The sequence below is a fragment of the Chlorocebus sabaeus genome, chromosome 4 (assembly GCF_047675955.1).
Source record: "Chlorocebus sabaeus isolate Y175 chromosome 4, mChlSab1.0.hap1, whole genome shotgun sequence".
Classification (NCBI taxonomy): Eukaryota; Metazoa; Chordata; class Mammalia; order Primates; family Cercopithecidae; genus Chlorocebus; species Chlorocebus sabaeus.
The window spans coordinates 74839658-74851859 of record NC_132907.1 but is presented as its reverse complement, the minus strand read 5'-3'; the positions used below and the strand labels follow the sequence as shown (position 1 = coordinate 74851859).

The 12202-nt window shown below is 33.3% G+C and overlaps 1 protein-coding gene across 8 annotated transcripts in view; it reads right to left on the bottom strand.

The window, feature by feature from the left end:
• The window catches only part of CDH18 (cadherin 18), a 1112094-nt gene that overhangs the window by 110613 nt on the left and 989279 nt on the right, over positions 1 to 12202 (bottom strand). The window lies entirely within an intron of this gene.

The window sequence follows — 12202 nt, the reverse complement described above, 5'->3', positions numbered from 1 at the left end:
GAGATTTGGCAGAGAAACTGTGATGAGGTCATCTGACCACAGAGGCAGAGAGAGAAGTCATGTGGCCATGAGCTGAGGAGCAACTGGAGCCTTCAGAAGCTGGAAGAGGCGAGGAATGGACAGGTCCTTAAAGTTTACCAAGGAAAGAGGAAGTGCAGTCGAACCAACTCCTGATTCCAGACTTCTGGTCTCCAGGCCTGTGAGACAGCACACTGGTTTCTCGAGTTGCTTAGTTTATGGTCATTTGTAAGAGCATTCCTAGGAAAGGAATGTAAATTTGTCTGCTTTATATAGAAACATAGTTGAAATTTTCTTTCTTTTCTGTGTGTTGAAAGCTTTAAATAGCATTGCAGTTATGTGCCCTTTGAGGTTTGATAGAATTCCTTAGTGAATTATTGAGTCTGATATATTTAGGGAAAATTCACAAGCTTCTCATTTTCTTATTCAGAAATCAGTTTATGTGTGTTTTCTGTTTCTTTGAAGTTGCTTTTAGCAATCTTCCCTCAAAATCCTTCAGATTAAATTTATTTGTGTAGAATTAAGAAAATAGTGTTATAATGTTTTCAAGCTGCTTATTTTCTATGTCTTTTCATGTATCTTAATAAGATTAAGATTAGTTTATGTTTATTTTCTAAACTTTCCTTCCAGAAAATCAGGTTTGAATCTATATTTTTGTTTACTAGTCTTTATTCATTTTCTTCTTTTATTCTCCGTTATTAGTTACATATTTAATTCATCTAATATTATTCTTTTTTAGTCTATGCCTTTGATATGTTTGGAATTACAAGTATACTTTCAGAAGCACTTAATTTGTATCCCATAATTTCCATATATGTTCTTTCTTATTATAGTTATTTTTTCCTAGAAATTCTGCCATTTGTTGTGCTTTTTTTTCTGTGATTTGAGAATTCCTGAAGTAGAAGGTTGTCGTTGTTGCAGTTAATACATTTTCAGATTAAGGTCATTTTTTGTTTTCTGATGTTTTTCACTAATTTTTAATTGTATTTGGTCTATGACTTTAGTTGTCTTCAGCATTATATTTGTACTATTTTACTTTGAGTCCTTTAATGAGATAGTCTTGAAGACTAATATGTAGTCAGTTTTACTAAATATTCTATAGGCACTTGAATTAAATGATATAGCATCAGAATGCAGAGAATGATTTATTAAATATATCAACCTCCTTATTAATTACATAATTCAATTATTCACATTTTCAAATACTTTATCTATCATGGACTGAAATTTGTGAGCTATAACCCTTTACCATTCTGTTTATAGACATAGCTCTTTGTATATATTGTGATTTCTTCTTTGTGAATGTTGGTGAGTAATGTGCAACAGAGAGATTCATACTCACAGTGAATGGCTCACTTTAGGATTGTAAAGTGTTTTTCTGTTCCTTCTTTTTATTATTTCAGTTTGGATCCCATCATTGTGGGCACTGAAATCATATATCTAGTTTCCTTTTTATGTATGTGGATTTTTATTATTATCTTATTTTTTTGTTTGTTTTAGATACATCTGGTTTCCTTGTGTGAAGTTCTATTTTTGTTTATATATTTTTCTAGTGACTATCTCCATTCTTATAAATTTAGCTAATACCGTGTTATCATCATACAATAAATAGCAATTAAAATAAAATAGACTGTTTCCATCTCCTCCCATTTCTCTTAAATATTTGTAATTTTTAATTTTTGTTTACTTTTGTGCTCTTGGTAATGCTTACAGATCTCATATTTGACTTTTAGCTCGGACTTATACTTTTTCATTCTTAGTTATTACTAATAAAAATTTGTTTAGCTTATAATTTTATTTTCTTAGGAAAAGAGATATTGTTTGTACACTTTTCAAGGCCTATGTTTACATTCTGATCAATTACCCTGATCCTGATGTTAATCACAGTCAGGGTTTCTGCCTGTCATTACTCATTAGTACTCACAAGTATTTCTTGGAAAGATACATTACTTCCCAAGAAAATATCCTTCATTCCACTCCCCCGCAAGAAATATAATTATTTATTGTTTCTAAATACAGAATTTTATATTGATACCAATTAAAGGTGCTAACTAATATTTAGGTAGATTATTCCATCTGGTCAGAATATTTTTTTAGTTTCATTTTATTTTTAATGACACAATAATTATATATATTTATGAGGTATAGGATACGAATATAAATTATCGACACATGTATACAATGTGTAATAATCAAACTAAGGTAATTAGCATATTGTAATGTTCAAGGTTTTTTGGTTGTAATCTCCATACTTGAAAGACAATGTGGGTGGATATAAAACCTTTGGCTGAATTTATTTTCTTGAGTATCCAAAGTCCACAGATGTTTAAAAATAATTTCCCATGCAAATATTTCACTGACCGCTTCCCATCTTTGAAAAGTTGGTTCTTTTTAATCTCTAAATTCATAACAATTTAAGCAAACCTATATTATTAACAGTTAGTATGGGCTGACATCTTGTATTATAACAATATATCATGTCTACTCAGTTTTCCCTAAGAGAAAGAATATTATCTAGTTCATTTCATAGTTCATGTATCTAAAATAATTCCTAGCACATGGAATTTGATTAATAGCTCTTTCTCCATCTCAAATACAGCTGTTTTCAGAGTACAAAAAGGTACCATTACATGGTTTAGATTTGATGGATAAAAATTTTAATATTATTTTTGAAATATAATAACACTGACCTATGCCCTAAACAATTAACATATATTAATTTATTTAATCTTCACAACACCTCTGTGAGGTGTAATTGTTCCCATCTACAAATGAGGAAACTAAGGCATAGGAAAGTTAAGAAACTCCTTATGGACAACAGTCTGTAAGTGATACATCTGGGATTTAAACTCAGGCAGAAAAAGTGTATAAGTTGTGTCCTTAACCACTGTGCTATCCTGGTGGAAATCTAAACAGCAAATAAGTAGTGTAATACAATGTTTCATTTTGATTATAAAGATAAACAAAATGTTTAGTGGAATATAATATCCTCACCATTAAAAGATACCTTCATCATCATCTTTTCAAAGTATTTATTATTAGGTTAAAAATGAACTGAGAAGTTTACTAAATCTAACTCCTAGAACTCTGAGTACCTTTGTAATTTCTTTAATTCACAGATGGCATAAGCTAAGAAACTAAAATGCTGTTGATAAAATTGTTTATCTTCTCAGCCCTTGCTAGAAGTGTTTATTCTGGCATAATTTTTACTTCCCCAGGCAATTGGGCTTCTCTTACTTTTCTTTAGCTACTGCTCAATATCCTAATTTAACAGCTCACTATCAATGAGTTGACACTGATTTCCATTTTAAATTTTAGTTTCTTAATTTCATCCTGTAACTCCTACTAATTACTTTTACATATCATTGCTCTTTCTAACTTGTAAAGTAGTACTTTCTCCTCTAACATTAATCCATTTCATATTACTGTAGTTAGTTATCATTTTCCCATCACTCATTTTCCAGCCAGATTTACATATTCAGGACTTCTTAATGGTTTCTCATTAATCACTTCTATTATTCCTTAAATCACCCTATTATATTCTTCTCTGGAACTATATAATGATTATAAATACAAGGATATTGAAATACTGTTTAGCCAAGTTGCCGTATGAGTCAATTACTCTTAGAGTTCAGAGAGGTTCTAAAATTCTATTCTAAGCAATAAGAGAAGAGACTATTTATGACCTCTTCTTTTGATTCTTATACTTCCTATACTACACCAGCATCCAGATTTTAGTTACAAGAGTGGGTAGATAGGGTCAATATCAACATTTTCATACGTAAAATTGTCATTTTAATCATTAAATAAAATGGCCTAGACCGGGAATAGTGACTGACATTATTATTATCTTTTTGTTTTCAGGAAAAGTATTTAACTTATATTATGGTATTTTGTTAAAACACAGGAAAAATTGTATGAATTTAAGCACTGTTTCTCCAGTGAGGCTTTTGTATTATGACATGCTTTGTGGCCCTTGTCAGAGGTCTGGCCTGGATGATGGACAGTCTGTGGAAACCAGAGTATATGCATAACCTTTCTCATCATATATTTCTCTATACAGAAGAAAGTAATTCTTATTCATTGTGTATAATTCTAAGGACATTGATACAAATAAATCTTACATGTTTGCTTTCTGTCATTTGAACACTGGAAAAATGTAAAGTTCTTTCATTTCAAATAGCTTAAGTATACATTATATTATATTGAAAGTATGCTTATTATTACTTATATATAATTATGCATAAGCTCATATATGTGTGTACATGTATATCTATGTGTTTTTGTGCATATGTGTGCATGTGTGTATATATATCACATAAATAAAATAATTAAATATAGCCACACATATACAAACTTACCAACAGCCCATGCATCTATATAGCTTAATTTATCAAGATGTTTCATCAAATCATTAGTTTCCAAATACTGCACTGAACTGTATTTTAGGAATCAATTAACTTTCAATGTAGTTTCAAACGATTTATTACTCTAGGCCTATCATTATGCCTATAGATGAACAGCATGAAAAACAATTTACCCAATAGCATTTCTGTGTCAAAGTCATCCGAAATATAGTAATAGATTTTACTGAATTGAAACTTGGATTCCTCCCTCTGTCGGCTGTGGCTGAAAAGAATAACTTTTCAGACTTTAGAACCTTATAAGAATATAAAGCAGAAACTTAGGGTTTTTTTTTTGATAATGAAATCCCTAAGCAATGCTCATATTTTGTAAGCAGTTCATTAGAATTAGAAATCTATTGTTTCTTATTTACAGTGTGTGATCATGTGTTTGCCCGTGTGTGATTATTCACAATGGGTTGGGATGACTCATTTATTACTCTTTGTGTTCAAAGTCTAAAAATGTTAAAATCTGTTAGTAAACAACATTCGATCCTTATTCTGTTACTAAATGCAAGTCAAAGGAATGACAATATAATCCTCAATAAACACAGTCTACTAAAAGACGAGAAATATAGTGTGTAGAATAAATCTAGTATGGTTGTAGCTGAACGTATTTCATGTTTTTATCTTATAATTTACTTAAACTTTTAAAAACAAACTTATAACTTTTAGTGTTTACTCTTAAGACCCATCTCAAATCATATGTTAAATACAAAGGGTTTAATAATCTTTTACCTATGGTAGGGTATGGAAATCTTAAAAATACATAGTACTTGGTTATGAACGTGTTTTATGTCTTCTATAGGCAGGCACAGACTTATAGTACACAGATACACACTCAGAAAAATTATCAGTACGTTCACAGTAAATTAATTTTTGAAAAATCTTATCCTATCAGAAGCAACAACTTTAAGAGAAAAATAAAACTGATAGGTTTTCTACATTGAGAAATTATAGAAATGCATATTTTGATAAGTGAAACTGAAAAGATAATCCAAAATGTATTTATGACTGAAATATACCTGAAAATGTTGTACTATAAATACGATATTTAATGTAAACCTAAAAAATTTCTTCTCTTGAAGAAGCAGGAAGAGGAAGTTGATTGCCAAGAAACATGAAGACAGTATGTACGTTGTGTTGTAATATACACATGGTATTTCATTCTTAGTTTGCTTCCAGTTAAATCAAATAACATGAAATAAAGACGGCAGCAAAATCATCACATGGATTGCTCTGGAAGTATAATTAAAAACTGGTGCAAAAATAGGAAGAAAAGAAGACAAGGAAAAAGAAGCTATTGAGGTAGTATTATATAGTAGTCATCATTGAGGTAGTAGTAATTATTAGCCAGACATAGCTTAGAGCACAATTTTCACCTCATTTCATGTTTTCCATAATCACCCTGTAAAGTACTTACATAAGAAAACTGAAGCTTCAAAGAGTTGAGATAACATCACAGATCTCCTAAATGACAAGACCAAGATTTATATTTCATTTTACAGTAAGGTTATATCTTCAAACAGCTTTTGTTGACTTGAAGGACAAGTTTAAAAATTTTTGGCTTAAGTTAATTTGCATTGTATTTACAGTTGAATTAGTTAGAAGGAAATGACAAAACAACAGTATTTGCTGAAAATCAGAAAGCCATATAGAACCAGAAACCTAAAGAAAACTATATTTGGATCCACTTCTGTAAAGTGTGCAAATAGGAGCCATATAAGAAGAGACTTTGAGAAAGGCTACTAAGGAGAAGCACATCCCTAGCTACAAGAGGTTTATGTCAGAGGAAAGAGAGTACATCCAATTGCATTCATCCTTATCTTTTTCCCCCTTTCCACCCAGCCAGGCTTCATTAAACAATGAATGAAAGTTATCAAAGTGTATTTACAATGTACCACACCATGCACCAGTGAATTCAACTTGGCAATTTTCTGATTCCTTCGAATGATATGGACAGGAACGTGCAGACAGTCCTGCTGGCGGACTTATAGAGCAGCGCTGATTTCGATCTGTGAGGAGATTAGCTGTTCTGCCTAGCTGGCTAAAGTGAACTGCCTTAGAGATTAAATAAGGAACAGCTTTTTAAGAACTGTTTTATCTTTTTTTTTCCTGTCATCTGAATGAGTATCTCTTGAAGGTTAAAATCCACTGAGGTATATAGGTTTTTCGAATTGCAATTATTTATGCCCTAAAACATACAGCAATGAAATAACTCTGAGACTGATAATCCTAATCAGAAGGATCAAAAAATTACATGAACGCAACATGTACGTACCTCAGAGGAAATCTAGACTACATTAAAAAATATGTTCAAGGGAGGCCAGGTGCAGTGGCTCACACCTGTAATCCCAGCAGTTTGGGAGGTGGAAGCTGGCAGATCATTTGGACTCAGGAGTGAGAGACCAGCCTGGGCAACATGGTGAGGCCCCATTTCTACTAAAAAGACAAAAAAAAAAAAAAAAAAAGAAAAAGAAAAAGAAAAAAGAAAAAATAGCCAGGTGTGGTGGTGCTCACCTGTGGTCCCAGCTACCAGGGAGACTGAAGTGGAAAAACCACTTTGGTATTAAGGATGGAGGTGGTGGCAGTGAGTTGAGATCACACTGCACTGCACTCCAGTCTGGGTGACAGAGCAAGACTCTATCTCCAAACAAACAAACAAAAAATTACATTCAAGGAAAGAAGTGGAAGACAATTTGAACTTATTAAATGTCAAGAATATTTTTAGTACATCATCACTTATCATTTACAGAATTGAAACAATTCTGACCTCAAAAATAGGCATTGTGTGTGTATGTACCAAATAGAATGAACTATTAATATTAAATTAATTAAATATATGCACACACATTAACATATATAATTTTACCTTTGTTTTTCAGACCTCTAGTTAATTGTAGCCACATAAGGTGGTAAGATATGCGCATTGTCCTTAATTCTACAACTGATAGTTATACTTCAGATTATGTGTGTAATCAAACCCTCCACTGTTACTTTCACTTTTTGCAAATATGAAGTTGTTTTCTATTTTATAAAGACAATAGGACTTAATATACAGGAACGCCACCACTGCACCTACACACATCCTCGCTACATCATTGCAAACTTACCTGCAGTCATTTGCTTCCACCTCTTGTCCTATGGTAACCTCAGAGAAGGAGGCATACTATCCTAGGTTGTTTCTTTGCACTTGTGATTCGGATTCTATTGAGGCTCATCTCTATCCACAATGCATCTTTTAAAATTACTTATCCTCTCTTCAGTATCCCTAGACTACATCAGTATCCTTGTTGTCTTGTCTGTATTGAGCTTTTTATCCCTGCGCATAGAAGCACTCCTGTCTCCCAACTTAAAATTAAAACATTTATTTCATTATGTTCTTGTTTATTTGTTTTATAATCTTTCTCCAACACAAAGGTATGAACCTTCTCCAAGAAGACAGTGTTTTTCTATTTTTTCCCTCCCATATTTTTGCTTCCCATTCTCTCTCCACCACATCACAATTAGTTTCTCTCTCCATTGTATCAAAGAATAATCATATATCTTCCATCTGAATATATCACATGAGTATGTGTTCAGACTCTGAAGACAGATACTCCAGTTCAGTTTTCTGTCGACTTTCTACTTGGGCACTATTTTTATCACTTTGTGATTCAGTTTCTTTAGCTGTAAAGAGGGGATAATAACACCCTCTTTCTCAAAATGTCACAGTAAGAATTAAAAGGACAATTATGGGTATATTAACTCAATCAAGACATTTCAATGTGCTTAAAATCTGTCTTGATACAGAGGAAATACTCTAACAAATATTAGTTGCTGCTACTATTTTTTTTCTTCTTAAAGGCATTTTATTTTATTTTTTTATTTCCAACTTTTATTTTAAGTTCGGTGGCACAGGTGCAGGATATGCAGGTTTGTTACATAGGTAAACATGTGCCAGGTGATCTGCTGCACAGATCAACCCATCACCTATGTATTAATCCCAACATCCCTTATCTATCCTTGCTGACCCTCTCCCTTCTCCCACCCCCGACTCCTATAGGCCCCAGTGTGTGTTGTTCCCCTCATGCGTCCGTGTATTGTCATCATTTAGATCCCACTTATAAGTTAGAGCATGTCATATTTGGTTTTCTGTTCCCGCATTAGTTTGCCTAAATAATGGCCTTCAGCTCTATCTACGTCCCCACAAAGGACTCTAATCTAGTTCCTTGTCATTGCTGCATAGTATTGCATGGTATATATGCACCACATTATCTTTACCTAGTCTATCATTGATGGACATTTAGGTTGATTCCATGTCTTTATTATTGTGAATAGTCCTGCAATAAACATAGATGTGTATGTGTCTTTATAATAGAATGAATTATATTCCTTTGGGTATATACCCAGTAATAGGATTGCTGGATCAAATGGTATTTCGGCCTCTAGGTCTTTGAGGAATTGCCACACTGTCTTCCTGAATGGTTGAACTAATTTACACTTCTACCAACAGTGTAAAAGCGTTCCTTTTTCTACACAACCTCGTCAGCATGTTGTTTTTTGACTTTTTAATAAAAGCCATTCTGACTGCTGTGAGATGGTATCACATTGTGGTTTAGATTTGCATTTCTCTAATGATCAGTGATGTTGAACTTCTTTTCATGTTTGTTGGCTGCATAACTGTCATCTTTTGGGAAGTGTCTGTCTGTTCATGTCCTTTGCCCACTTTTTAATGAAGCTGGTTTTTTTCTTGAAAATATATTTAAGATACTTATAGATGCTGGATATCAGAGCTTTGTCAGATGCATAGATTACACAAATCTTCTCCCATTCTGTAGGTTGTCTGTTTAACCTGTTGATAGTTTCAGAAGCTATTTAGTTTAATTATTAGGTTGGTGCAAAAGTAATTGTGATTTTGCTACTAAAAGCAATGTGAAAACCCGCAATTACTTTTGCACCAACCTAACAGACCTTCTTTGTCAGTTTTTGCTTTTGCTGCAGTTGCTTTAGGCCTCTTTGTCATGATATCTTTGCCTGTGCCTATGTCCTGAAAGGTATTGCCTAGGTTTTTCTTCTAGAATTTTTATAGTTTTGGGTTTTACATTTAAGTCTTTAATGCATGTTGAATTGATTTTTGTATGTAGTATAAGGAAGGAGGTCAGTTTCAATTTTCTGCATATGGCTAGCCAGTTTTCCCAGCACAATTTATTAAATAGAGTATCCTTTCTCCATTGCTTGTTTTTGTCAGGTTTGTCAAAGATCAGATGGTGGTAGGTATGCAGTTTTTAAGTCTGGGTTTTGTATTGTTCTCCATTGGTCTGTGTGTCTTTTTTTTTTTTTTTTTTTTTTTAAATACCAGTACCATGTTGTTTTGGTTACTGTAGCACTGTAGTATAGTTTGAAGTCAGATAGCATAATGCCTCCAGCTTTCTTTTTGCTTAGGATTGCCTTGGCTACTCAGGCTTTTTGGTTTCATATAAATTTTAAATTATTTTTTTCTAATTCTGTGAAGAATGTTAATGATAGTTTCATGGAAATAGCACTGAATCTATAGATTGCTTTGGGCAGTATGGCCATTTTCATGGTATTGATTCTTCTTATCCATGAGCATGGAATGTTTTTCATTTGTTTTTGTCATCTCTGATTTCTTTGAGCAGTGGTTTGTAGTTCTTCTTGAATAGGTCCTTTGCTTCCCTTGTTAGCCATATTGCTAGGTATTTTACTCTTTTTGTGGTGATTGTGAATGAGAGTTCATTCATGATTTGTTTCAGACTTGCCTATTGTTGGTGTATAGGAATGCTAGTGATTTTGCATGTTGATGTTGTATCCTGAGACTTTGCTGAAGTTGCTTATCAGCTTAAGTAGCTTTTGGGCTGAGACGAGGAAGTTTCCTACATATAGGGTTATGTCATCTGCAAAAAAATAAAATTTGATTTCCTCTCTTCCTTTCTGAATACCTTTATTTTTTTTCTCTTGCTTGATTGCCCTGGCCAGAAGCTTTATAAGTGAAGGAGAAATAAAATACTTTCCAGACAAATAAATGCTGAGGGAATTCATTACCACCATATTTGCCTTACAAGAGCTTCTGAAGGAAGTATTAAATATGGAAAGGAAAAATTGTTATCAGCCTAAAAAACACACTGAAATACACAGACCAGTGACACTATGAAGCAAACATATAAACAACTGTGCAAAATAACCAGCTAGCATCATGACAACTGGATCAAATACACTCATAACAATACTAACCTTAAATGTAAATAGGCTAAATGCCCCCATAAAAAGACACAGAGTGGCAAGCTGGACAAAGAGCCAAGACCCATTGGTATGCTGTTTTCAAAAGACCCATCTCATGTGCAAAGACACTCATAGGTTCATACAGGGATGAAGACAAATTTACCACGCAAATGGAAAACAGGCAAAAGCAGGGTTTGCAATCCTAGTTTCTGACAGAACAGACTTTAAACCAAAAAAGATCAAAAAAGACAAAAAGAAGAGCATTACATAATGGTAAAGGGTTCAATTCAACAAGAAGTAACTACACTAAATATATATGGACTCAATACAGGAGCACCAAGATTCATACAGCAAGCTCTTAGAGACCTTCAAAGAGACATAGACTCCCACACAATAATAGTGGGAGACTTAAAACCTCACTGACAATGTGAGACAGATCATCAAGACAGAAAAGTAATAAAGATATGTAGGACCTGAACTCAGTTCTGGCTCCAGAAGATACCTATTTAGTAGATTCTGACAGTTATCTGCAGAACTCTCCACTCCAAAACAACAGAATATACGTTTTCCTCGTTGCCACATGATGCTTACCCTAAAGTTGATCAAATACAACCTGCTAATGATAATCACCCAGTCAATTGTACTTCCTTTAGCCAAATCCAATTAATTTTTATAATCCAAAATTGTTTTAAATTTTGAGAACAGTTTACTTTTCTGATGACTAGCTACCTCCTGAACAGCATCCCTTGGGAATATTCAATGCCAACATTCTCTCCTATTATTTGAAGATTTCCTGCAAGATTATATTTCCTTCCTTTCATGCTTGTTTCTTAAAATAAGTGTTCCCTAGTTGTCAGGATTAATATTTTAGAAAAAATTAATCCTGTTTACCTGAATTATTTTAAGTAAAGAAGCTACCCATAAAATGAAAAGCAGGCAATCCTCTTCTCACCTTTGAATCCACATCATCATCCATTAATTACTCTAATATTTATTGAATGCCAACTCTGTGTCAGAAAAAAATGCTAGATGTTGGGAATGCAGTGATAAGTTAACACACAGCCTTGGCATCATGTTGCTTAATTCAGCAATCAGAAGTCTTGACATCAAATTAGATCTAGTCACTTCTTTCTTACATCTCTTCAATGGCTTTCCATTTAGCAAAATTAAACAAGGCCTTGTGTGGTCTTGTACCCACTGACCGCATTCCTCATTCCCTCTACTCTGGATTCAGTCACATTATTTTGATCCCTTAAATATGCCATGTTTCACTCACCTCAGGCACTTGGTACATTTTCTGTCTTCCTGAAATAGTCATCCTTACTGTCTATACCTAACTCACCCCCAGGCTTCTTTCAATTCTCTCTTTAACTATTATGGAATACCAGAAAGAATTAAATATTCTAGATTTTTCCCCTGTAGCACTATATAACTCTTCTTCACAGAAAACATATTATTGATCTAGGAATGTATGTGATATTTAATTAATGTCTGTCCACATCCACAGATTAGAAGCTGTGTGCATGTAGGGGCTAAGTCTGCCTTTGCTCCACACTTATCCT